General features: G+C 54.0%; 1 protein-coding gene across 14 annotated transcripts in view; it reads right to left on the reverse strand.

Moving 5' to 3' along the window:
* PTPRN2 (protein tyrosine phosphatase receptor type N2) overlaps positions 1-26,616 on the reverse strand; it is a 724,029-nt gene that overhangs the window by 657,884 nt on the left and 39,529 nt on the right. Inside the window, exon 1 of one of the 14 annotated variants that reach the window (XM_072763277.1) lies at positions 493-762. The exons of the other annotated variants lie outside the window; for them this stretch is intronic. The gene's annotated coding sequence lies outside the window, so the exon portion shown is untranslated. Of the gene's footprint in view, positions 1-492; positions 763-26,616 lie in introns of those variants that run through there. 14 annotated transcript variants of the gene reach the window in all.

A 26,616-nucleotide genomic window follows, 5' to 3' on the forward strand; every position in this document is an offset into this window, starting at 1 on the left:
ACAGACCCTCCTACGCCTCCAGGGGTGGCTGGAGCGCATGTCCACCCCCGCTCATCCGTGAGCCACCCTGAGCCGTCCACCACAGCCACATCCGCACAGCTCTGTCCCAGAGCTGCTCGCTCCCACTCCTGTCTCACCTGCAACCCAAGCCAGGCCCAGGAGGCCCGGCGGGAAAGCAGCCGGGACTTGCCCGACAGCCAGCATGTCGCCTGGGCACTAGCAAGGCTGCGTCCAGTGTTGTTCCTGCGAGGGCCCAGGGCTCGGCCAGGCTCAGTGTCACAAGCAACAGAGCCCAGCTGCTGGCCCTGGAGACACCCCTCCAGCTGCCCGGGGACGGTCTGCGGGGAGGACAGGAGGTAGACGCCTAAGGGGCTCTGCAGCGTCAGGTCCTGCTGCCCCTCCCTCCACCCAGGTTCACAGACACCGCACGATCCCTCTTCCGTGGCAGGATCCTTCCGGGCGTTTCCAGGGCCCACAGCCTGACTCACTTACACGAACGACCCCGCACTGCTCACGTGGCAGCCACAGACAACAGGTCCTGCAAGGAGAGGGCGCGGCTAGAAACCTGGACTCGCTCTCCGAGCCCCGCTAACCACAGCTGGCAGCTGGACTCAACAGGAACGAGACGGCAGCACAATGAAGCCCTGAATCCCGGCTCCGGCACCACCGCCTGCTGCCAAGGGGCCTCACCCTGTGCACCCGGGGAACCAGGACAACCGCATCAGACAGATGTCGCTGCACGTGAAGCTGTCGGCCAGCAGTGCTGCTCCAGCAGGCGTGGGCTAATTTTATGGATTTATTCATGTTGTTATTTGCTCAAGTCATAAGAGGCCACATTTCATTTTAAGTACCAGCCGCCTCCTAATACTAATTGTGACTGTGAACCACAGAAGAAAGACTCATCTATGTGGCACACACTGCCCCGCCCCGGGGTCTCCGTGAGACGCACTCCATCTCTACCCACTCCCCACCCCCGCAGGCTGGGTGCAGCGCTGAACCCAATTTGTTGGCACTTCGTCTCACAGTCGGGCTCGTGAATGCTGCCAGGACCAAACCCCACTGCAGGGCCAGCCCGTCCCATGCAGGAAGCAAGATCCTGGGTGTGCACCTTCATGCCTGGTGCCAGAAACCCGAGTGCCTCAGTCCTAAGGCCATTACCCCCCCTTCCCATGAACCTGAGGCAATGTTCCCAAAATGCTCACACTGCCCCCTTGGCTGAACCCCCGGCACTCGGCTGGGAAGCTGGGTGCACCCCACTCGTCACACCACAGCTTTCCTGCCAGCTTCAGGACGCACATGCGCACTTGCTGTCATGCGCACACATGCACCGCACACATGCACACATTAACTCAGGCACACACACACAGCCGCACTCACAACCACATGCACAGACACACATACCAGCCCTGTTTAGGTCTAATTCTGTTCTCTTCCTTATTTTCCCAGAACACTAAGCAAGATTGTGTCACCGTCTCGACGCCTCTTTCTCTTCCTGTAAACAGAGGGAACACAGCACTTCTGCCGGAGCCAGGCCCCTCCCCCCCACCTCCCATCCTCCTGAGGTGCTCAGGGATTTGTGTTTTGCGGTGGAGATGCCCCTGTGAGCAGAAACACCTCCCCCCCCCGCTGCCGGGACCCCACGCCAGCCCTTCTGTGCCCAGAGTCCCCCTCCAGGCTGTGACGCTGCCACAGAGGGTGCATGGCCGCCCCATCACTGGGGCCCAGCCATCCCAGGCACATGCCCCAGCACACTCCTTGCCCCTCCAGGCACGGTCCCACTCCCCCGCCATGCACACTCCTCGCCCCCCAGGTACACTCCTCACACCTGGCCTGCTCTTCCCGCTGCCCCCCACAACCCAGGATTCTGCAGAAGCACAGGGATGGAGCCCACGCCTGAGAGCAGAATAGGGAGGATCTGTGACCAAGTCACGGAGACAAGGATGGAGGGGAAGTAGGTTCTCTCAGCAGATAACAAAACCGTCTCTGTCACAAGGGCCCCAGGAACAGGGGCAGTGGCCGCATCTCCTCAAAGCCACCGGAAGATTCTCAGAACCCAGAACTCTCAGGAGATTTTCCTAAAATTGAGAACCAATAATGCTACTAAGCCAGAAATGGTTCAGTATCGTAGCCAAATAAGACGACGACCACAGCCAGCCAGCAGCAGGTTCTGCGCACATGCACGTCAGCAACGACAAGGTTACCTCATCCCAAAGGCAATTTCTCAAAAGGAACAGTGTTCCCATGTGTGGATTCTCTCACAGGGTCCCTTCCGTCTTCCCACTGAGCGCTCCCCAGTAGACCCCGCACAACCTGACAACTTTGCCCAGTTCCCACCAAGGACCCCACCTCGCAGATGAGGGCCCTGCAACTCAGCATAGTGACCAGCACACCTGCAGCATCCTCAAAGCCCGGCCCGTCTCCCCCCACACCCGCTCCACCGCGATTCCAGGTAAGGGGGTGGGCGTGTGTCCCTCAAGGGCAGAGCCACGTGACACCAGGGACTTGACGGAGCTCCGCGCCCAGACCCTCAGCCCACTACCCACGCCCTCTGTGGCCTGGAGGGGATCAGAAGGCAGGAGGAGGCAAGTCAAGGCTGTGGCTCGCCCTGCAGGGAAGGGGGCCCTGCTCCTGTGCACGCTTCTCCTTTCTCTTTGGAAGATCCACTGGTTGGTGTTAGTGGGCGGTGTAGGGACAGAGGGATGGGGACAGAGTCCCAAGTGGGCTCTGCGCTCGATCCCACGACCCCTGAGATCAGACCTGAGCTGAAACAGAGTCGGACACATCACAGACCGAGCCCCAGAGCAGGAAGCTTTAGTGATGGGGCTGATTCAGTGCGTGAGGCTTCAGGTGTCAGCCTGTAGGGACAGGAGGCTGAGCAGCACCCACCAGAGCCCCAGCTCCCAGATGGGAGCCCACATTTCAACCGTATCAGCCTTCAGTTCAGCAGCTACAAGACGTTTGGGCATCGGCATCCTTGCAGCATGGAGGAAAGACCCGCCTCCAAGGGAAGAATGCCCCGCACATGTGCCCCCTCCCTGTGCTGGGCCCCTAACCCGCCCCCTGCTAAGAGCAGGAGGTGGCCCCACGTGCAGGCAGAGGGCCGGGTGCACGACGGTGGCAGCAGCCCCCCTCCTCCAGCAGGACACCCACATGCCCAGGGCGAGGGCAGCCCCCTGAGGGCCAGAGGGGCAGACGCTGGAGTCCTCCCAGGCAGGGAGGGCTCATGTTCCTGGGAGCCGCGGGTGGGAGCTGACAGCCATCGAGGGACAAAGGAGCCTCTGTATAAGGTGTCCACTCAGCTCTGCAGAGGCCTGTGCCCAGGTGATGGGAGCCCCAGCCACAGCATGCACCAGAACACCAGCCGGTACTGGTGAGGCCGAGACAGCCAGCAACTGCCCATAGGCACCCGGGGCCCAGGCTGCCACCTGCCGGGTCTGCGGGCCACGTCTTCTCCAAGCAGTCCAGTGCTCCCCAAGCAGCCCACTGTCGCTCCTGCCATGCACAGCCACTGGGGAAGCTCCGGAACGGCGGGCTCCACCATGGCAGGTAGGGTGACAGCCAGACCCAGGAAGGCTCCTGTACCCAGAGCCACCTCCCCAGTGCTGGCCGGTCTGTCACTACCAGTTCCCAGGATCGAACACCGACTTCATGCCATCACACAGGTATCAGGTAGGGATGCCAGGCTGCTCAGTGGCAGCACGTGCAGCTCTCTGCGTGCCGGGCCAGGGTCCCAGGGTTTCCCTACAACACGCGCACGGCAAAGCCACATGATGTAGGCTACCCCTCCCTAACCGCCAGAGGCCTGTGCTTTCAGAGCAGCAGGGCATCTGGCCTCTCATCCTCTGCAGGCACTGCCCCCCTGCTGCAGTGACCCCAGTGCGCTCCAGTCCCTCGGCGAGGAAGACAGTGGCCTCTGGGCCTGCTGCTGGGGGGCCTGAGACCCAGTCTGGTCACAGTGGGGCCAGCGAGGTCCCAGGCCCTGCAGCTGTGCGGCCACCTGCCCAGGAGAGCAGAGAGCAGGCCCTGCAGCAGACACATGGCCCTACTCCCTTGTGGGGGCCACAAACTACCCACTCACTGCACCTCAGCACCGACCTCCCTGACCTTGACCTGCGGGCCGTAGCCACTGCCCTCAGAGCCCAGGCTTTCTTCTCTGTCAGCCACACAGCCACACGCACGTGTGTGAGCTGGTGCCCGTCTCGGGGGGGAAGGGGGCCCTGGGACCAGGCTGGTCACCGGGTCACCGCAGTGCCCCCCCACCCAGCTCTGCTGGCTCCATCCCTGCAGGTGACATTTGCATCCATGGGGTGTGACACACGCATCCTCTTGTGTCTGAGAACATGGCTAGTGTCTGAGGCAGGGGCCACGATCCTGACCCTTGTCCTGCTGGCCCCCTGCAAAATCAGCCTCTCCCACATGGAACTGCAGCACCACGCGGGGGACAGCCTGCAGCTGCCACCCGCCAGCCAGTGGCTTCTCTGACGGTTTTCTAAAATAAGGGAAAACTAAATTCCTTTCTTTTTATAAACTTTATTTTTATTTGAAAGAGAAAGAGAGAGCGCGCACACGAGCAGAGGCAGAGGGAAAAGCAGGCTCCCCGCCCAGCACAGAGCCTGATGGGGGACTCGACCCCAGGACCCTGAGATTGTGACCTGAGCTGAAGGCAGACACTCCACCGATGGAGCCCCCCAGACACCCCTCAGAAAAAGTAGCTTCTAATCTTGAGTAGCTTCCTTGAGTTCAAGTTCCTAACTGTGTGTGTTAATAAATACACAAGAATGTATGTATGAGTGACAATTGTTCCAAGTTCAGGGTTTCTACAATAACTTTGTGTTTTATCTTTAAGGTGCAGGAGCCGATTATCGGGAAGCGTGCTGCCAACACGTGACGCTCCTGCTTTACTACCTCAGTGTTTCCAACACGGCTCACTGAAGTTAGGACATTGCTGTTAACAACTTGCTGATGCATCTAATCTGTGACGTGTACTGAGGGACACTTCGCTCGGCCCTTCGGCGTTTGTCTTCAGTTTCCTGAAATGGAATAATATCCTCAAGAGAAGGGCATCTTCTGACTTGTTCTGTGGGATTAAGAAGCATTTCTGAGCTTGTTTCCGTAGATACAGGAAAGCCCCAGCCAGTCTCTAACTAGAGCCTCCAACATCAAACACGGAGAGTGCGCATGGCCTCACCATCAGACCGGGCGCAGGGAGGCTGCTGCAGGGAGCCCCGGGGTGACGGTCATGCGCACGCCCATGGGGAGCCTCAGGGAGGCCAGGGCAAAGTGAAATCTAGGGTCACTGAGGGGCAGGCCCACGGGCGGGACAGCCACACCTGCCTGGACACGTGAGGTGCGTGGCTTATGGGGCAACGAGCCTCTCCGTCGTGCCGGGCCGACTCACTGGACCCTCAGCCATCCTGGGTGCAGGCCCACTGTGACCATCACGTGACCTCAGGACCCTCCCGGGGAGATCGAGGTCACTTGGTCCTCATCACATGACAGAACGTGGCATGTGTCCTATTTCAAGGTCCACGCAGGTCAGCGGGGTCCTGATGATGTACACGTTTGATTCCCCCCAGACCTGGCTCAGAGCCCACAGCTCTCCATCTCCCGCATGAAGCAAGGGCATGGGCTTATAGAAATAATATTCATCTAAAAACCAGGATTAGGGAAGTGGTTTAGCGCCGCCTTCAGCCCAGGGCATGATTCTGGAGACCGGGATCGAGTCCCACACCGGGCTCCCTGCATGGAGCCTGCTTCTCCCTCTGTGTCTGTCTGTCTCTCTCTCTCTCTCTCTCTCTGTCGCTCATGAATAAATAAAATCTAAAAAAAAATAAAATAGGGGATCCCTGGGTGGCTCAGCGGTTTAGTGCCTGCCTTTGGCCCAGGGTGTGATCCTGGAGTCCTGGGATTGAGTCCCATGTCGGGCTCCCTGCATGGAGCCTGCTTCTCCCTCTGCCTGTGTCTCTGCCTCTCTCTCAGTCTGTGTCTCTCATGAATGAATAAATAAAATGTTTTTTAAAAAATAAAAAAATAAAAAATAAAATAAAATAAAAACCGGGATCAGCATATCAGTAATGGTTGTATCATAAAGTAACTATCACAAACGCTCTGCAGTTTATTTCTTTGGAGCCAAATTCTTTCTCATCCCAAATGACAAGTGGCACAATTATTTCAAATTAATTATGTAAGAAAAATTGGGCACCTGGGAGTCTCCATCAGTGTGCAGCATCTGTCTTCAGCTCAGGTCATGATCCTGGGGCCTGGGGTCAAGCCCCATGTCCCACTCCCTGCTCAGTGGGGAACCTGCTTCTTCCTCTGCCCCTCACCCCTGCTTGCACTCTCTCTCTCTCTCTCTCTCTCTCTCTTTCTCTCTCAAATAAATAAATAAAATATTTTTTTAAATCATATGTTGGGGCGCCTGGTGGCTTAGCCGGTCAAGCATCCAACTCCTGGTTTCAGCTCAGGTCATGACCTTGGGGTCCTGGGATCAAGTCCCACGTTGGGGTCTGCGCTCAAGAAGACACTGCTGGGGATTCCTCTCTGCACCCCCCGCCACCCGGGGCACAAGCATTCTCTCTCTCTCTCTCTCTCTCTCTCTCTCTCTCAAAAGTAAATAAATCTTTAAAAGAAAAAGAAAAATTATATGTAAACTAACTTTTACATTTATACTGGGCTCAATTGTTTTAAATTTAAATCCAACTGGCCAACATAGAGACTTCATTAATCTCAGACGTAGAGTTCAGTGACTCATCAAACGCAGAAAACACCCCATGCTCAAGACGTCACGAGTTAAGTTCAATGTTAAGACTAGATGTATGTTTAATGTACATAGTAACGTAATGAGGATTAAAAAGCAAAACCTGCTCCCGTGGCCCAATATAAGAATTCTTGCACTGACAATTTTCTGGGTTTGTTTATAAATAATGAGATAAAAAGTGTTTCTACCACTGTTTCTGAGCACTTGTCCCCCAACAACACATGGCAATGTGCTGCCCCCAACAACACATGGCAATGTGCTGCCCCCAACACTGGAAACCGAGACACATACACACCCTTGAACACTGATCTGAAACTAGAGGCAACTGGGGACATCACAGGGGAACTTCTCCCATCTTTTTGATTCCCGCACAGCTGACATTCAGAATCATGACAGTTTCAGGTGTATGATACAGTGACTCAACAATTCCATGCATGACCATCACATGGCTCATCACAGTCCATGCAGTCTAATCCTCATCACCTGTTTCACTGGGCCCCACCCACCAACCCTCTGTGATCATCAGTTTGGTTTCTCTAGTTAAGAGTCTGGGGCTGTTGTCTTTCTTCTTGGTTTTGTTTTGTTTCTGAAATTCCACATATGAGTGAAATCATGTGGTATTTTCTTTCTCTGGCTGACGTATTTCATTTAGAATAATACTCTCACTCCATCCGTGTGGTTGCAAATGGCAGGATCTCACTCTTCTTTATGGCCAATACTCCATTTGGTGTGCATGTACATACATATATCCCACTGTGTACCCACACACCATGCTCTTCATCCATTCCTCGATGGATGGGCACTTGGGGTACTTCCATAACTTGACCATTGTAGGTATTGCTGCAGTAAACATAGGGGTGCATGTATCCCATTGAATTATTTTTTTTCTGTGTTCTGGGTAAACACCTAATTGTGCAATTCCTGGATCACAGAATAGCTCTATTTCTAACTTTCTGAAGCCCCTCCATCCTGTGCCCCACAGAGGCCTCCCCACTTTACATCCCCACCAACAGTGTAGGAGGCTTCCTTCTTCTCCACATCCTCCCAACACCTGTTGTTTCCTGGGGTTTTGATGTTGGCCATCCTGACAGGTGTGAGGTGGGATCTCAACCGTGGAACAACCTGAGACCTCACAGGGAAAGTCATCACCAGTTCCTTGTGAAAATAACTCTTCCCTCTATAACCTCATCCAGTTTAATCTGTGTTATTCTCAGGTCCTTTTCTGTTCTCTGCTGTGGCCAAGCAAACTATGCATGCTTAGTGCCTTCTAACATCTGAGAACCACTGGTTTTCCAAGTATCTGCAGACGGCATTCATGGCTTCTCCACCTGGAATGTGACTACTGGGCCAGCTGTTAAGTGTGAGATCAGCCTGCCTTCTGCTGGGCATCCCTATGGCTAAGCCCATACAATCCAAGGGCAAGGTTCTATTCTTTCAGGTCCTCCCCCAGCCCAGATCTAGGAATCCTAGAAGAGAACAGATTTGTTCCCAACTGTTGGGTTCCCCCTCCCACCTCCAGCACACACACACTAGCTACTCTTGTGTGTGGGTAAGAGGCACAGCTGTAAGCTCTGGAGTGATCGCCAAGGAGAAGGTCCTGTGGCTGATGGAGCCACACCTGCCTCCCAAAGAAGCCACATCCCTGGGTAGGCCACCCCCTGAGGGACACAACCAGTCCGGATAGAAACATCCCTCATGACCAAGGGGGCAACTCATGTTGGGACAGCTCTATTTTAAGGTTTTAGTCTATTGAGTATACGTCTATCTCCTGGAAGCTTCCATCACAGATGCTCCCAATACTTGGCATTCCACAGAGCAAAGCCTCTCCCTGTTGAAATGAGGTAACAAAACACCCCCCAGAGTGACAAGCCTACATTATCTATCTCCCAGTGGATGCATGCTCCTCTCCCTCTCCCCTCTTCCACAGGGCAGACTTTCCAATGTCTGGATCTGTTCTTCTTTAACTAAAACATGTGCAGCTGTCACATAATATGGTTTCACACCATTCTGCCCACCTAACCTCCCTGCTCTCAGCACTGCCTGTGTGGATCTGTGCTGAAACAGGGTGCACATGTCAGAGCTGAACGGAGCTTCAGGACTGGCACAGCCACCTGGGGGCACAAACATTCTTCCCCATCGCTCTGATTCTCCCCTCCTATCACCAGAGCTGGAGTCCATGTAGCTGCCAGAGGTCTGCGAGAGCACTCAACTCTAGCACACTCTGACAGAAGAACAAGTGGCTTGCTCAGGGCAGGCGAGACGGCCTTGTTTTTTTGTTGTAAACACAGTGTTACTGGAACACAGCCACCTCCCTGCTCACCCTGGTGAATGGCTGCTTTCGTCCTGCCATAGCCGAGTCCCAGACATACACACCAGGAGCCCCAAGAGCCCTGACTGTTCACAGAAATACTTCGCTGGCCCTGGCTCATTGGAAGCGGTGCACACTCCTCAGAAGACCAACAGGGGGCTAGAAAGCTGGCCTGGAGAAATGGGCGGGAACCAAAACAGGGTCCCACACAGCTCCGTGAGTGGCTCTGTGTCTGCCTGGCCCACCGCTGTCCCCCGGGTCCCCATTTCTCATTGCCCCAGCTTCAGACGTCACAGGAGCACATGACCAGCCTCACCTATAGCACATCCTCCTATGGGCAGCCATGTACCCTTGAACCTGGACTCTGCCCGGGGCCTTCCCAGGCCCCATCACACCATGGACCTGACTTCATGTGACAACACAAGCTGTCTTCTTTTCAGACCATCTTGACCATTCCCACCACCAACCTCCCAACCCCAAGAACTGGACTCTGTCCTCATTCCCTTGGGAGGTCACATCCCCCTTGACCCTGTTCCCAGCCTACATGTTTCTGGATTCCCAGCTGTGCATCCTGTGCAAATTTACTAAACAGACGTTTCCCATCTGTGTGTGAGCTGTGGCTGCACACCTGCAGGGTGCTGGGGGGCAGCAAGGCTGGGGGGCTGAGAAAGAGGGAGAAGAGGCCAGAGAGGTTGGGGGGTGCAGGACGGAGCTGTCCCCACCCAGCAGCTCGGCTTTCTCCATGATGGAAGCTCCCCCTTCCTTGCAGGCCTCTGAGGAGGGTCATAGTGGGCACCATGATGACAAGGAAACAGGAATGATGGAACTGAACACCGAAAATCCAACCTCAACTGTTGGAAAGGGCTCCTGCTTAGAGGTAGAAGGTGCCAGAAATCAGTCCCATGTCCATGGACAAACTACACATTCTCTGAGCACCTGTTTACTTAAACTGAAACTATTATCAGAGATTTTTCATTCATATAAGTCTCAAAAATTGAGAAAATGCAGAAAATCCTCAGAAGGAAGTCGTACTAGTTACTTCCTCATCCAGAGGTAACATCCCTATTTCCAGGCACCTTTCCTGGCATGTGTCAGAGAATTGCCATCACACCGTGCACGTGATTTTATGAACTGCTTTTAATACATTGTAAACAATCCTGCATTTGATATTTCTTACTGTCATCAATGTCAATCACTACAAAATAATGAGCTCTACTCGTGCACACCAACTTTTTAACCAGTTCCGTCCTGAAGTGACCTCACACATCTTCCAATTTCCCCACCACACAGAACTGTGTAGTCAGTTCCTGGCTGCCAGGCTGTGGGGTCAGCGCTGCTTCCCTTCCCCTCACGCTAAAGTCCTACAAAAAGAGCTCCAGGGGCGCCCAGCTCGCTCTGTGGGTGGAGCAGGCAACGCTTGATCTCAGGGCTGTGGGTTTGACCCCCACACTGGGTATAGAGATTACTTAAAAATGAAATTAAAAAAAAAAAAAAGACCTCCAGATTTTGTAAAGGTGTCATGTGTTAAGATTTTAGAAAGATGTTTACAAACAGCCTCTCACCCACATAACGCGAGTGAGAAACCTCCGCTTCTGAATTCGCTGAAGGATCAAGTATCCCCCCTCCTTCCATCACAGGGGCGCTGGGGGAACTCAGGGACATCGCCAGAAGACGGCAAAACATCTTAGAACATGAGGCCTGCAGAAGAGCGTCGCTGCCTCGGGCTACTCTGCAACACCAGCCTCCCTTAATTCCTTAATTGGAATTTAAGATTTGAAACAAACAAAAAAAGGTGTTTAAAAAATATATTTAGGGACACTTGGGTGACTCAGCAGTTGAGCATCCGCCTTTGGCTCAGGTTGTGATCCTGGGGTCCTGGGATCGAGTTCCACATCGGGCTCCCTGCAGGGAGCCTGCTTCTCCCTCTGCCTGTGTCTCTGCCTCTTTCTTATGTCTCTCATGAATAAGTAAATAAATAAATAAAATCTTCAAAAATATATTTATATATATATAGAATGGACACACAAAGGAACTTAAGAAACCATCAAGAACGCTGTATGTTGCTACAAGCTATCTACAAACATTTCAAACATTTGGGGTGTAAAAAGCACCAAATTCGCTGATGGTCCTCTACATTGGGCAATGGGAATATATAAGCATTTTATTCTCTTCTTTGCTTACCCATGTTTTAAATTTTCTCCAAGGAACGTTACCATCTTTGTAATATGAAATGTTCTACACATTATCAATTCCTGGATTTATAAACATCACCGAATAAAAGAGGTTCAGGAAACAATCCTGATTTCTTCCCAAGTTTGAGAGATGTGATTTTCATTGTGTACTCACTCTACCCATTAGCACAGGAAGACCCCAGAGGTCTGGCCTACCTTTAAATCACCAAACGCAGTTCACTGATAAACCTGAATTCAGAAACTCAGATACAAGAAGCAGAAGCTAGAACCATGGTACCATCTCCTGCCATCGGAGCCTGACCCCAGGAGGGATCTCTGCGGAGACCCCAGCTGCACTCCCAGGGCCACCTCTCCGTGGGGACCTCCCTGACACCCGGCAGCCAGCGAGAGGGCTCACCTGGGGAGCACAGGCTGCAGGGCAGTGAGGAGGACGCCCTGCAAGCATGGGGCCTGCAGAGGCGCACCTCAGAGGTCTGCAAAGCCATGAAACCTGCACAGCCCACAACGGAGGGCTGTCCCTGCTCATCCAGCTGGGCATCCCTGAGGGGTGGGATAGCCCCATGGCCAAGATGAGCCCTAGGCCCCACTGGCCCAGAAATCATCTCAGTAGCAAGGGCCACACTCATGGGACAGTCAGGGTCCCTGAAGGCCCAGAGGCCAAGCCATGGAAGCAAAGGCGAGAAGAATCAGGTGTACTTTGCAAAACACATCTCCCGTCAACAAGCAAACACCTGTTTACTTGTGTTTGCTTCTTCCTCACTTGAAATTAATGAAATGATTTGAAAATATTTATGAAAAGAGAACATAAGACAACCAATCTGCCCCATCTGTTTAGTCAAAAAGAAAATAGAGACACTTTCTGTAGAATTTCAGGGTTAAAAGTTATGCCAGTCTAAAAATTTACCTTTCAAAATATGCAATTTCTTTTAAAATAAAGAAAATGAAGATTGGAGCAGAAAAATACCTCACGAATGTACTGTTCATGGCTGACTTCTCCAAAGAAAATAATCATCTACCTGCCCAAACTGTCTGTGGCACGTCCAAGGCTCAGTGACCTCCTGGACCTGCTTTCTTTCATCACGAAAGTCTCTAGCAAGTCAACGGGAAAATCAGAAGAAAGCAATGCCATCCACACCGCACCATCCATACTTTTTTCCCTCAGCACTCTGTCTTAATCAATCAATTAACGATGCAGGCTCAGTAAAGGTGACGAGGAAATGTGGGAACGGAAAAGAAGAGTGCCAAGAGAGGGTGGGCGGGTGGGGAGCAGGGGTCCCAATTGGGCGGAGCGCCAAGCATACCTTCCCCACCGGTGATGCCACTGTTGGCAGCGTGACATCACAACATTAGAGGAACCCTTCCCACTCGAGGCAACTGCTTTGTGCCGACCCCTCCCGGATGCACCTGGGGTCTCAAGCTACCCCCTCCCCACCTGTGCAGACTCCTAGGTGAAGGCCTGATGACCCCCGCAGTCACTCCCCAACCCCATTTCTGGTCTCGAGCCCTCTGCCCTTTCCCATCCATGGCCCCCCAAATGTCAGTGTCGCCCACACTCTATTGTTGATTCTTCTTCCTTGCATGTTGCGCACTTTCCACATCCACGGCTCTAACCTGGATCCTAAACATGCCTCTAAACTCTGCCAAGATCCCCAGATGTGCAGTCCAGCTGCATAGCCCACGGTCATGGCCCGGCCCACAGGAGTGGCCCCTCTAAAGGCCTGTCCTCAGCCTCTGTCACCATCTGCTGCCACACGGCCTCCTAACCCATCCTGTCTGCTCCCTTCTGGCCACACTCCCTGGGACCACAGAAGCCCCCAGTGCCGGCCAGCCACATCCCTAAGAGCCACAGGCCCTCCTGCCCAGCACCAAGACCCTCCACCCTTCCCCCCAGCCAACTGTGGGCAGTGGCCTCCCCAGGCCCCGGCACCCTCTGCCCAGGCTCTGTGGCACCTTCCTCCCTGCCTGCCCCGGCCTGCATGGAAGGCTTCCCCGACCTTCCCCATCTGTGTGGGCCCCCCTCCCCCTGCCCCCGGCCATGCTCGCCACAGCAGGCTGCCACACCCAGGCTGCAACACCCAGGGGTGTCCCCATGAGCTCAGAAGGTTCCTGAGCACCAGGCATGCCCACCCCACAGGGCATGGAGCAGACATGCACCGGGCAGACAGACAAGCGAACAGAACGTGCCAGCCGAGTGGGTGCCACGCGCTTGCCCTCCCCCAGGGCCTGCCAACCTCCAGGAGCGAGGGGCAGCCTCAAGGCTCTGTGCGTCAGGGGCCTGCCCTTCGTATTCTCGAGACCTCTTTCAATCCTGTTGCCGGAAACGAGGGCTGTTTCCCCGGGGCTAGGATGGTCTCCACACTGCGAAGGCCCCCATGACTGCTGCACTGCCTTCACCTCAGGACCATCACTCCCCATTCCTTGGCAGCGTCTTCGGAGGCACAGCCTCCACACTCCCACCACCTCCGTGTCTTCACTGACCCTGTGAACATGGGCTGTAGGCTAACCCCGCACCCACAGGCAGCCCGCCTGGCACAGGCGACAGCAAGCCCCGAGCTGCTGGACCCAGCCCAGGTGGCCCACAGGTAGAGCCCAGGGGGACTCACCTCACTCAGCACCTCACACTCAGGCTGACACAGGCACTCAAGTTCTCAGGTATTTTCCCTTAATCCCTCTGCCAATCCCCTTGTATTGTGCTGAGCAGCCCCCAGGGCCTCAGAGGAAACAGGGCAGCAGCACCTTCTCCCTACAAGTGCAGCCACACGCAGGACCTTCCAGAGGACGACCCTGCACTTAACCTCCCAACAATCAGCAATCTTATCACCTCTGCTTTCTGGGTATCTCAGCAGTCCGTTCTCTCCGCCACCACCTCCCATCCAGCTGCTGCCCGGCTCCTCTCACTGCCCACTTGGTCTCCAGAACAATCTTTATAAAACGCTTAAGTGGGGACCCCTGGGGGACTCAGGTCATGATCCCAGGGTCCTGGGATCGAGCCCCGCGTCGGGCTCCCTGTTCACTGGGGAGGCTGCTTCTCCCTCTGCCCCTCCTCTCTGCTCATGTTCTCTCTCTTTCTTTAATCAATCAATCAATATCTTTTTAAAAATAAAATGCAAAAGGGACTGCATCACTCTCCAGCTGGAATACCTTCAGTGGGTTCCAGCTGCCTCAAAGTCAGAGTCGTGGCCTCAGGGATGGGGATTCCAGGCCAAGCCAGACAGGACCTGGTCCTGCTCATTTCCAGACTCACTAACCCCTGCACCCCGCTACACACCCTCCTTGTGTGACACTGATGGCTTTGGGCATCTTAGAGGCACCAGTCTCTGCACTGGTTTGGATGGTTCTGGAACTTAGTCCTAACAGTGTTCAAGAATCAGTGGCCACACACTGTCCCCAAGGAGAAGAGGGCTCCTTCCTCAGTGCTCCCAAAATGTCTCCCCATAAATGCAGTGGGAGAGCCACATGGCTGGGGGAGATCCAACTGCCTCCTCTGGCTGCTGCAGGTGAGGCCAGCGCAGCAGGGCTCCTCAAACTAAATCACCACTCTCACCGCATCGTCACAGCGGATGGCACCAGCCACCCTTGCCAGACGCCGAGTCCCAGGAAAGCCGTGGACCACAGAAAACACAGCAGGTGATGGGCCTCCCTGAGGCCACACACAGCGATTTGTAGATGCCTGGGCGGCCCCAGCTCAACACTGACCTTTCTTCTTTTTTTTTTTTAATTTTTATTTATTTATGATAGTCACACACAGAGAGAGAGAGTGAGAGAGGCAGAGACACACACAGGCAGAGGGAGAAGCAGGCTCCATGCACCGGGAGCCTGACGTGGGATTCGATCCTCGGTCTCCAGGATCGCGCCCTGGGCCAAAGGCGGGCGCCAAACCGCTGCACCACCCAGGGATCCCCTGACCTTTCTTCTTACAAAACACCACAGCCCAGAAAGGAGCACACATCCAGCTGTGAGGCCGCCCCCTCCGCCCCTGAGAAGAGCACAACACGCAGGGGCCACGGGGCTCCCATCCCTGCAGGAAGTGTAGTCTGGAGTCTCAAACAAAACCCCGCCAGCGCCCTATGGCTAGGGGGCAATGGTGCAGGATAGGGTGGGGGGAGAGCTGCTTAAACGACCACAAAATACATCCTCGCCCCGAAATTAAAGAACCAAGCAGTTCAGTCCTTCATAGAAACTAGCGTTCACATCAGTCTGGGGGGAACATCTCCTATCCACGTTCCTGCTATGAGGAAATTATTTGTAGTCTCCAGGAGGTGGTTTCCAGAGCGGTCTGCCCCAGGGGCTTGACACGGATTCCCACCTCCAGCAGAGCATCCTTCAGGCACAGCCCACGGAGCAGGTGCAGGGGCAGGTGCAGGGGCAGGTGCAGGGGCCCCGTTGGGAGCAGCGGTTCCCGACTTCCACCGCCCTGAACTATCATGGCCTCTAGCTATTCTGTGGGATGGCAGCAACACACCTAAAATAGCATTTACATTTTTAAAAAAGCTGCAGCTCCTTGTTTTAAAAAATGTGTAGCCAACAGAAACAGAAATACAAAGACGCAGAGAGAGGCACCGGGTCAGAGACCGTTTCTGCCCAACCCAGCCCTGTAGCTTCTCCTGGTTTCCCACCTATAATGAGGCTGCCAGAGGAGTGGAGGGCATGCTCTGGGGAAAGCCGGGGCCCACCAGACACCGCCACACAGACCACGATGACATCGCTGCCATGCCCACCCAAGGATTTCCCTCAGCTCTACGGACAAGAGAACTCAACCAAACTCCTGTGTCCCCACCAGGACGGGATTGCAGGTTTCCCTCCATGGAACCACCAAGGAGCACGGCTGCTTAAGCCTCCCGAGATGGGGGCTGGGTGTCCTCAGCCCCCCAGGAGTCTGCGCTCTGACCCTCACTGGAAACTTGCCAACCGCATAAAGCAAGCGACCCACCTGCCCAATCTGGACACTGCACACCTCCTCTGTGAACGGCCCGCAGTTCCTGACGTCACACCTAGTGTAAGACTGCGGCTTTGTGACCCTCTCGGCCCCAGACAGAACGTGTCACAGCTGCATGTTGCCCTCAGAGCCCAACGCGTCGGCGTCTTCACAGGAGCCGAGTATTAGCATCAAGTGCAAGAGTCTCCAGAGCCAGAGTGTGGACCTCCCGCCCACTCAGCACTGTGGCCCAGAGACCCCACCCTCCATGTGTGACTTCTCCCCCCACCCTCACCCCCACCCAGCAACAGGTGTGAACCCACTGGCCACTGAGCAGGATCTAGACTCCAAGTTCCGGTTACAGACGCACACGAGTCAGGCCGACCGAGTTCTCACCCCCTCCCGGAGCTGTTCCTTTGTGAGGCAGCCGCTAGAGGCCCATCTCTGTCAGCAACACCCAGGCTAAGGGAGACCCTGCTGCACACAGCCGCCCTGCCCCAGGGAGAAATGCATTCACAACATTTGCTCTCTATGTCCTTCAAAGAAAGGATACAAAACTTTGACTCATTTGTTTTACAAAAAGCAGATTTCCGCGGAGCATCTCGAGCACCACACGGGGATGCTGGTGGGGAAGGCAGGCAAGGGCCTGGCTCCGCAGAGCACGGGTCCCTGTGAATTAACTGAATGCATGATGCTTTTTGTCAACAAAAATCATGCCTTATGCCATAACCACTACCCTAATGGTCAATAAAGTCCAACTGCCACCACCCAGAGGGTCCTGAGAGAGCCCCTGGGCCGATTACACAGGGGCCCCACAGGCTGTGGAGCTCGACAAAGAACCAGGCCTCTTGCTTCCAGGCAGCCAACCATTCCTACTAAATGGCTTTCCCCTCTGCTTCTGACTCTAACCACAAGGCCTATTCACACCCAGCAAAATACTGAAGCTATAACAACCCCAAAATCGATCTGCAGACAACTGTAAAGAATACGTTGATGGGTAATGGCTCAGAAAGGACCATCCACATCAGGATAATGTACCGTCTGGGAGGGTACATACCCGTGTGCATCCAAGTAAACCATCCTCCTCTAGCCTGCCCTCACCGCCAACAGTGCATCAACGAGATAGGATGTGCTGCAGGAGATGCTGACCGTGGGCATGAACAGAATGGGGTGAGTGGTGTCTGAGGGAACGGCCCTGGCACAGCACCCACTAGGCAAGCTCTACGCACAGAATTCAGCGTCCACTTTCCTCCTCCCTAACACTGCTCATCACACAAGATCTTCCTTCTAGCCAACTTCACCCTTCGTTCCACGCGATCCAATTCCATAGCAATGGATGTGGAGACTAAGAGGACAGAGAGGCTGCTGGGTAGGGATGAATGACACACTCCCCTTGAATGGTTGTGTCTAAGATGATCACAGACACTGGGCGGCCTGGGTGGCTCAGCGGTTTAGCGCCGCCTTCAGCCCAGGGTGTGATCCTGGAGACCTGGGATCGAGTCCCATGTCAGGCTCCCTGAATGGAGCCTGCTTCTTCCTCTGCCTGTCTCTGCCCCTCTCTCTCTCTCTCTCTCTCTCTCTCTATCTGTCGTGAATAAATAAATAATCTTAAAAAAAATCTTAAAAAAAAAAAAAAAAGATGATGACAGACACCAAGAGTAGCCAAGGGCTGAGGGGAGAGGACAAGACTCAGATTTGGGAGTCTCTAGCTTAAGGTGGCTCCTGGTGTCTAAAAACTGTAAGATGAGGCCTTAGAAGAGCAAGACGAGAATGAGGGAGGCATGTGTGCTTCTGGGGAACAAGGGCAACACAGCACAGGCAAGAACCAACTAGGAGAGGCCAGGATGATCCAGGAGTGTGGTACACGGAGTTGGTGGCAGGAGGTGGGAACAGGTGTGTGGCAGCAGCAGGCCACGCAACGGGGCAAGGGAGGCAGAGGAGGGCCAGAGAGAAGCTGCCACACGTCTCCCTAGGGACGTGAGACGCGAAAGCACCTCTCTGGGGGTCATAGGCTGAATTCACTATGTTCCCGCCCCCACATGCACAGGCTGCAGTCCGAGTCCCCTGCACCTCAGAACCCGGCCGCCGGTGGAAGCTAGGGCCCCACAGACGTCATGCGCTGAAGTGAATGTGGTCCTCAGGGTGGGCCCGACCCGACAAGGCCGTGTTCCCAGCCGGGGAGACCCAGACACACGTGGGGAACTCCAGGTGGAAAGGAAGGCAAAGATTCAGTGTGGCGCGGCTACAAGGGTCGGTGCAACCACCCCAGAAGGCAGCTGAGAACCCGGAAAGATCCCCTGAGAGCCCCCGATGGAGCCAGGCCGGCCACTCTGCTCCTGGACTTCTGGCTCCCAGACTGAGACCAGACAGCTGTCTCGTCCAGCCCACTGTCTGTGGGGTCTGTCACAGCAGCAGCCTGAGGGGACCCGGGTGGAAAATGAGGTCGTGGCAAGAGAGCGTCCCCTCAGGTTCCACCACAAGGAGGAAGAGGAAGGGGCCTCTTGGGCAGACACAGGCAGGTGTGAGCAAAGAAGGCGGTGCCAGGAGCAGGCAACAGAGCATGGGCATGCCCGGGATGGACATTGCAGGATCCAACTGCCTTTCCAAAGGGGGATGCGGTGCCCACCCCTGTGACTTCTGGAAATACAGCCCGTGTCAGCCTGGTCACCATCAGCAAGGACATCAGAGCAAACGTCAGCCTAAGCAGCACCCCAGGAATGGGGGCGGGGGAGCCTGGGGCCTCTCCAGCCTAGGCCCAGACCCTCCACTGGGTCCTGCTCGTGCTTCTGCAGGACAAGAGCTACTCCTGGGACATGGTCTGGGGCTAAGGTCAAGCTGTCTGGGAAGCCAGGTCCCTGCCGGGAACAACACCTAGCTGCCCCACATGGAGCAGGACTGGCAGGGACAGCGGCAGGGACAACAGCCTCAGCCCCCGGAGGCGTGTGCAGCGAGCCTGCACTTCCAGCCTTCTGCCCTGGGGGTCCTTCCAGGTTGAGGAAGGAAAGAGGGAGGAATTGGACATAGAGACTGAACTCCCTCCTGGCACCCACTCTGCTCTGTAGCTGTGTGCACATCTCAGCAGAAACGGGGACAGGTGTCCTCCTGCCGCGGCTCCTGTGTCCTCAGGGGGCGACACCTGCTGCTCCCAGTCCCCCCACCCCCCTTAACTGCAAGTTCTTGCGATGCGAGTATTAATAGATGCAATGTTTAATTACTATTTAGTATAATTAGATGTATTATGGGGATTTTGAAGTTCTTCTCCTGCTCAGTCCAGAGCACCCCACTCAGGGGCCTCCCCGTCCACCCTCATGTCAAGCAAACACCTCTGCGGATCACTCCCTCCCAGATCCTGAGCTACAGCCTCCAGCCACCCCGTCCCCAGAGGCCATGCCTCACAGAAGGCCCCTGGGACAGCACAGAGACATGTCGCCCTAAAACGCCACCCCAAGCCCAGCATGCTGACCTGAAGGCTCCATACATCTGGGGCTTAAAAGCCAGGGACCCCCAGGGCCAGGCCCGCAAATTCCCCTCCGGACATGGCTGCCATGGACCCCAGGCTCTGCTCAAGCCACCTGCTCACACCAGGCTTCCTCCTCAAGGGCTGGAAATGAACGTCCATGAGTCCTGAGGAGACCCCAGTTTCTAGGGACATCTGAATGGGGCTTCCCTGAAGCTCGTGAAAGAACCCCCCAGGACCCCCTGTACCAGGGGGTCAGCAGACAGCCAGGACCCCCTGTACCAGGGGTTAGCAGGTGGCCAGGATCCCCCAGGATCCCCCATACCAGGGGTCAGCAGGCAGCCAGGACCTCCTAGGACCCCGTACCAGGGGTCAGCAGGTGGCTGAGACCCCCTGGGACCCCCTGTACCAGAGGCCCCAGAGGGAAGGAGGATCCTATGAACAAGGAAAGTGATCACCACACAGAATGAAGGAGAGAATACAGTGGTTGGAATTTCCACCACGAAGAGCTGGAAGCAGAGGAAAAGAAACACATATTCTTGAGACAGACTTTACACCCAAATCCCCATTTTTTCCCCCTTTTTAGGGGAAAAGGTAAAAAGATCCAGAGTCAGGTAGTTTCCTTCCAGCTCCCGATGACAGCTCTCACTCACAGCAGCCCAGGCCTGCTGGCGTTGTGGGGGGACCATGTGGCTGAGTCACCTCCAAATGTACGTATTCATGTGCATGCATGTGAGAGCACTTGCTGCAGGAGCAGGGAAAGTACAGGACAACCAACCTGTGTGGACACAACCAGTCTTCGTAGGTCAAGCACCACTATTTCCTTGACCAAAGCAACTGAATCCAGAAGCCAAAGAAGATTCTTTGGAGCTGTTTCACATTCCAATTTTTTGGAATTTGGAGCTCCAATTTGGAGCTGTTTCACATTCCAATTTTTAAAAATTTTAAAAGAGAAAAAAAATAAAGGAAAAACCAGTAAGAAACTTTATCGTTGGGATCCCTGGGTGGCGCAGCGATTTGGCGCCTGCCTTTGGCCCAGGGCACGATCCTGGAGACCCAGGATCGAATCCCACATCAGGCTCCCGATGCATGGAGCCTGCTTCTCCCTCTGCCTGTGTCTCTCCCTCTCTCTCTCTCTCTCTCTCTCTCTGTGACTATCATAAATAAAAAATAAATTAATTAAAAAAAAAAGAAACTTTATCATTGCAAATGGAGCTCATGTCTCTCTCTTCTGCTCCAAGAACTGAGTAAGCACTTCTTTTTCTTTTATTTTCTTTATATTCAATTAATTAACATATTACATATTATTGGTATCAGAGGTAGAGTATCATGCAGCACCTGGTGCTCATCCTGTCACATGCCTCCTCCATGCCCGACACCCAGGGACCCATCCCCACCCCATCCCCTCCAGCGACCCTCAGGTTGTTTCACCTCTGTGTTCCCCATGATGAGCATGTAAGCTTATCCATGGGAAACACTCTAACTCCAGCTCAAGCCAAAAGGCCAACAACAAACAAAAACAAACACCAAAAACAAGACCGTGTTTCGACCAAGAAGCCCTAAGCCGTACTTTGGCCCATGAAGCTTAGGTCTCCATGTGGATTCAGTGTCCGGGGGCCGCCGACCAGGTGGCTCTCCAGAGCTCGCAGGAGCCAGCACACTGCATGTTCCGTTCCCCAGGGGTGGCTGGGTAACAGGCCTGCTCACTCGGGCCCTCCCGCTCCCTCCCGGTCCTACCACATCGTCCAACTGTCTCCAGCCTTGCCCCACCTGCTGCTGCAATTGCCTTGTGGACTGAAACAGAGGCAGGGAAGGGCCCCCCAACCCGATTCCAGTCCTCAGCCACGTTCAAGCCCGAGAGGCCGGGCCGGGCCCTCACAGGCTCAGAGGATTCAGGAAAACACAAAACCAATGAGCCATTAAAACATCATCCTTGGAAAAATAACTAAGGAAGTTTTTATCACGTGAAAACAATTGTAAAACACCAGCTCAATCCCAGCACACGGCCGCCCCAGCCTGTAGTAGATAATAAGAGATCATGATTAGGCCCCAGCACATCTTATCTCATTTTTATACAAATATGTACCGAATCACATACACGCTGGCAACTAACACAGTAAGGCCACTGTCACCATCCACCCCACCCCTTCCAGAACCATCCTGGACCCATCCTTACAAACCTGCTGCACAAATGTTCACCCAGGGCCTGAGAAGCCCGAGTGTTCATGGTGGTTGTTCTCTTACGGGAACAGAAAAGGCAAAAAACCAAAGCAGTCTGGGTCCTCCCATTTCACCGATCACATAAACACGCTGATTCTGTTCTGAGAATCAGTTTATGCTGCATTAAAAACTACAAAGCTGGGAAGAAAAAGGGACACGTTCATCCACAAACTTGGACCCCGTGTTTGGGAGAGGTCCTCAGAAAAGGAGGCGCTGGGTGATGCCCTGTGCACCTGAGGGGTCTCCGTCCCGGGGACCCTGCAGTCCCACCAGCTCCTTGTGGACACTGAGCTGTTGTGGAGACCACAGGAGTGCCTGGGACCCAGGGGTTCATGGGACCGTGCGATGAGGAACATGCCAGTCGGCCGTCACACGGCTCCCTCCCTGCGAGCTCCCCAAGGCTCCCCGACAGGCTGTCTGCAAGATGTCTCTGGAATTTCCTCCCGCAATACAGACGCTGAGCACACAGACCAAACATACAAGCGACAATACTAATGACAAACCCCCCACTGCCTACATCCAGTTAATGGGGCTCCCACAGTTTGTGCCCTTGGCCGGTCTCCCTCCTGCAGCAGACAGCCTGCTGGAGGGACACCTTGCCCAGAAATGCCTGGAGATGTCCCTGCCCATCCCCTCGGTGTGCAGGGCCTGCTGTGGGGTCCTCACCACCCCCGCCCCCTGGGGCAGGGGCAGGGGCAGGGAGCTTACCAGTGGACTAGCAAAGGTGGCTCCGCCCACCCTGCCACCCTCGCACTCCTGAGAGCCCCCATGGATCTGTAGGACAGGTGCACCCAGGCCACCGCCAGAACCACCTCCCAGGACATGCTTCTCTGCCAGCGTGGCTGTCACCAGCCAGGCCAGAGCCAAGTCACCGCCCAACGTCACTGGCAGCCTTCCCAACATGAAATTTGATGTCCAGTGTGCCACAAGCCCCTGAAGACAAGACACTCTTCCTACATCCCACGGGTCCGCACGGCTCATCAGCAAAGATGTGCTGCTAGACCAGGAGCCGCAGTCCCTCCATCTCTCCTGCCCCGAGGTCAGGCAGGAAGCGCACGACAGACCAAGATAGCGGGTGGGCTGCAGAAGGTTTCATGTTGATGGTTTAAGGAACAAGCGGGACTCGCCAACACGGACCCAACTCCCTGTCAGTGCTGAGCACCCATGCAAGCCCTCAGAGGCCTGAGCCACCCCCGCATCCCTGTGTCACCACCCAGACAATCTCACAATCTGGTGCTCAAGGCCCTAAGGGCTTCCTCCTGGCAGCTCTAGCTCACACATTCAGGGAAGTATTTAAGCTCCCAGGCACCTGAAGCAAAGGCTCACCGCCCTCTGTCTACGATGCTGTCAAAGAGAAAGGCAGCTTCGGCCTCTAATACTCTTGGCAAATAGTCTGGCAGGAAACAATGGGCTTTCCAGCAAACAAACCTGATTTAAATCCCCACTGTACCCTTATCCAGCTGTGTAAACCTGGGGAGATGACTCATACCATCCTGGGCCTCAGTTTCACTCTCTGTAAAACAGGGGTTTGCTGGGACCTACATCATGATTGTCGGGAGCCCCTGTGGTGTTGATTACGATGCGAGCTTAGAGGCAGCACCTGGCCGGGTGCTTCTGGTATCCTCGTTGCATTTCTCCCAACACTCAATTGCCTCTGAAATCTGGCCTCCCATGGCTGATGCTCAGTAGAGAGAGCAGAGGAACCCTGAGGATGTCCCGGGGGATCGGCCCTTTCTCATGACATACAGGGGTTATTTACTCAAAACGTATGAAGACAGCCATTGGGCAACCACACTGAAGATGAAATTATGAAGAGCTTTTCAATTACTTGATAAACTGCTTACCTGATGTAAGAGGAAAGAAGCAGGACATGTATGGTAGATATCGTGCATCCTCAACCATGTTGATTTAAAAAAAAAAAAGATTTTATTTATTTACTCATGAGAGACACAGAGAGAAAGGCAGAGACACAGGCAGAGGGAGAAGCAGGCTCCATGCAGGAGCCCGATGTGGGACTTGATCCCAGGACCCCGGAGTCATGACCTGAGCCAAAGGCAGACACTCAACCGCTGAGCCACCTGGGCCTCCCCATGTTAATTTCTTTAACCAAGCATTAAAAAAGACAGGAAACACACACCAAACCCTAATATCATGGTTACACATGGTGCTATTGTTTTTCTCTTCTTCATTCTCTATAGACATCTAATGCTCTACCATGTGCCTCTGTTATTTTTATATCAAAAAAGAATATTTCAAACATGAATAACCCAAAAGCCCAGTTTCATACCAGGTAAGATGAACAGGAAAATTAGATTTTAGCTCACCCAAAAGGCTAGAATATTCTAAAGCAACTACACGCCCAAACCAGCCCCAGACGAGCTTTGTTGTTGTTGTCGGTGATGTTAAGGCCCAAAATCTCATTGATCCGGTCAATTAAAATATTAATCATAAAACTAATTATTATCACCGTCATCATCATCGTCATCATCATCATGACAACATGAAAACTTGAGCCAAAATGTCTGAAATGCCTTTTCAGTGAAAGCTCTTCACTGCGGGTCAGGGTCCAGGGCTGGGTAAATGAACAGAGGCCTGCTGAATAAAACAGAAGATTTTAGATTTGAGGCTTTGATAGGGCTCATAATATCACTGTCATTTTCAAGAACACAGCAAATAAGAGAAAAAGTGCATGAGCGAGTCTGCTTGGGCCAAGTCTTTATTGCACAACAGGTGCAGAGGAGGCCACCTGGGCAGCCGGGCCATCCTGGACTTGAGAACCCCTGTCAGCCGAGATCAAACCCAGGAAGAGACGTGCTGGATCCAGCAATCAGGAAGGCAGGTCAGGGCTCATAGAGTTCTGGATGGCCTGCCTGGTTCCTCCCAAGCTCCCAGGAGGACACAGTAACCAGCCTCACACCCCGGTCTCAGACGTGAGGCCTCTGGGTGGGGACTGGGCCATGCAGGCTGGCATCCCAGGATAGAGTCCAGCCGGGTCACAGGAAGGGACTGGAGCCCGCTCTGCCCCCATCTGCCAAGTGAGCACACCAGGCAAGGTGGCAGCATCTGCAAGCCCGGAGGACACACATCAGACACCAAATCTGTGGCCACCTTGACTCTGGACTTAGTGCCCAGAGCTGAGGAACCAATGTGCCATTGCAGCCACCCAGGCTGAGGCATTTGCTCCGCAGACAGATGGCTCAGGGAAATGAATGTCTCTCAGAAGGCACCAAGTGACAATAGGGGAACTGAGTCCTCACAGGGGGTGTGCAGTGTCTGGGGCCGCTCAAACCGCAGAGGAGCAGACCTAGGCTGGCAGCAACACAGCACGGGGGCCCTGACCCACAGCCCAGGGCCGCCGGCAGGTAGGGAAGTCACCATGGAGAAAGAGTCAAGGAGGAAACCCCCGGCATCCTTCCTCCTCCTCGGTGCGGGGCTCCCATTGCCAGCAGACTGGGGCCTATGGCAGGGGAGGGCCGAGGGGTGCTCAGCACAGGTGCAGGCCCAGGCCGGGCCGGGGAGGAGGGCGGACTGTGCCCCAGGGGACATGGAGGCCCCAGGCCACCTCCCACCCGCCTATGGAGCCACCCGCCGGCTCCGGGCTCTCCCACCAACCTGTTGCATGCATAGAAATCCAAATACTTGGGCCATATTACCCCGTATTACTTGTTTTCCTTCCCAGAACTATCAGGTCATGTCTTACTTAGCTCTCTGCTATATGACTGTCCCTTCACTTGCATCTACAAATGCTCCTTTCCTTGTAATATTTGCGAGTTTCCCCTTGACCTCCCACATTTTATGTGTTGTTTCCAATTCTAGCAGCAGAACTGCTTTTCCGATACACATCAAAACCACAATGAGATACCACCTCACACCCGTGAGAATGGGGAAAATTAACAAGGCAGGAAACCACAAATGTTGGAGAGGATGTGGAGAAAAGGGAACCCTCTTACACTGTTGGTGGGAATGTGAACTGGTGCAGCCACTCTGGAAAACTGTGTGGAGGTTCCTCAAAGAGTTAAAAATAGACCTGCCCTACGACCCAGCAATTGCACTGCTGGGAATTTACCCCAAAGATACGGATGCAGTGAAACACCAGAACACCTGCACCCCAATATTTACAGCAGCAATGCCCACAATAGCCAAACTATGGAAAGACCCCTTGGTGCCCATCGAAAGATGAATGGATAAAGGAGATGTGGTCTCTGTATACAATGGAATATTACTCAGCCATTAGAAATGACAAATACCCACCATTTGCTTCAACATGGATGTAACTGGAGGGTATTATCTGAGTAAAGTAAGTCAGTCAGAGAAGGACAAACATGATATGGTCTCATTCATTTGGGGAATATAAAAAATAGTGAAATAAAGAGGAAAGAAGAGAAAATGAGTGGGAAATATCAGTGAGGTAGACAAAACATGAGAAAATTCCTAACTCTGGGAAACGAACGAACAAGGGGTAGTGGAAGGGGAGGTGGGCAAGGGGTTGGGGTGACTGGGTGATGGGCACTGAGGGGGGCACTTGACAGGATGAGCACTGGGGACTATACATATGTTGGCAAATCAAACTCCAATAAAAAAAAAAAAAAAGAACTGCTTTTCCAAAATGCTGAAATGTCATCCTCCTGGAGAGAGAAAATAGTGGCTTTGCTCAAGATTCATTTCTTCCAGCTTTGGAAGCAAACCTCTGGCCTCCCAAGACCTGAAGAGAGTAAGACACCAGGGCAACCTGCAGTCTTCCTGGGGCAATGAGGATGAGGATCTGCA

Source organism: Vulpes vulpes, chromosome 7 (assembly GCF_048418805.1).
Source record: "Vulpes vulpes isolate BD-2025 chromosome 7, VulVul3, whole genome shotgun sequence".
NCBI classification, from domain to species: Eukaryota; Metazoa; Chordata; class Mammalia; order Carnivora; family Canidae; genus Vulpes; species Vulpes vulpes.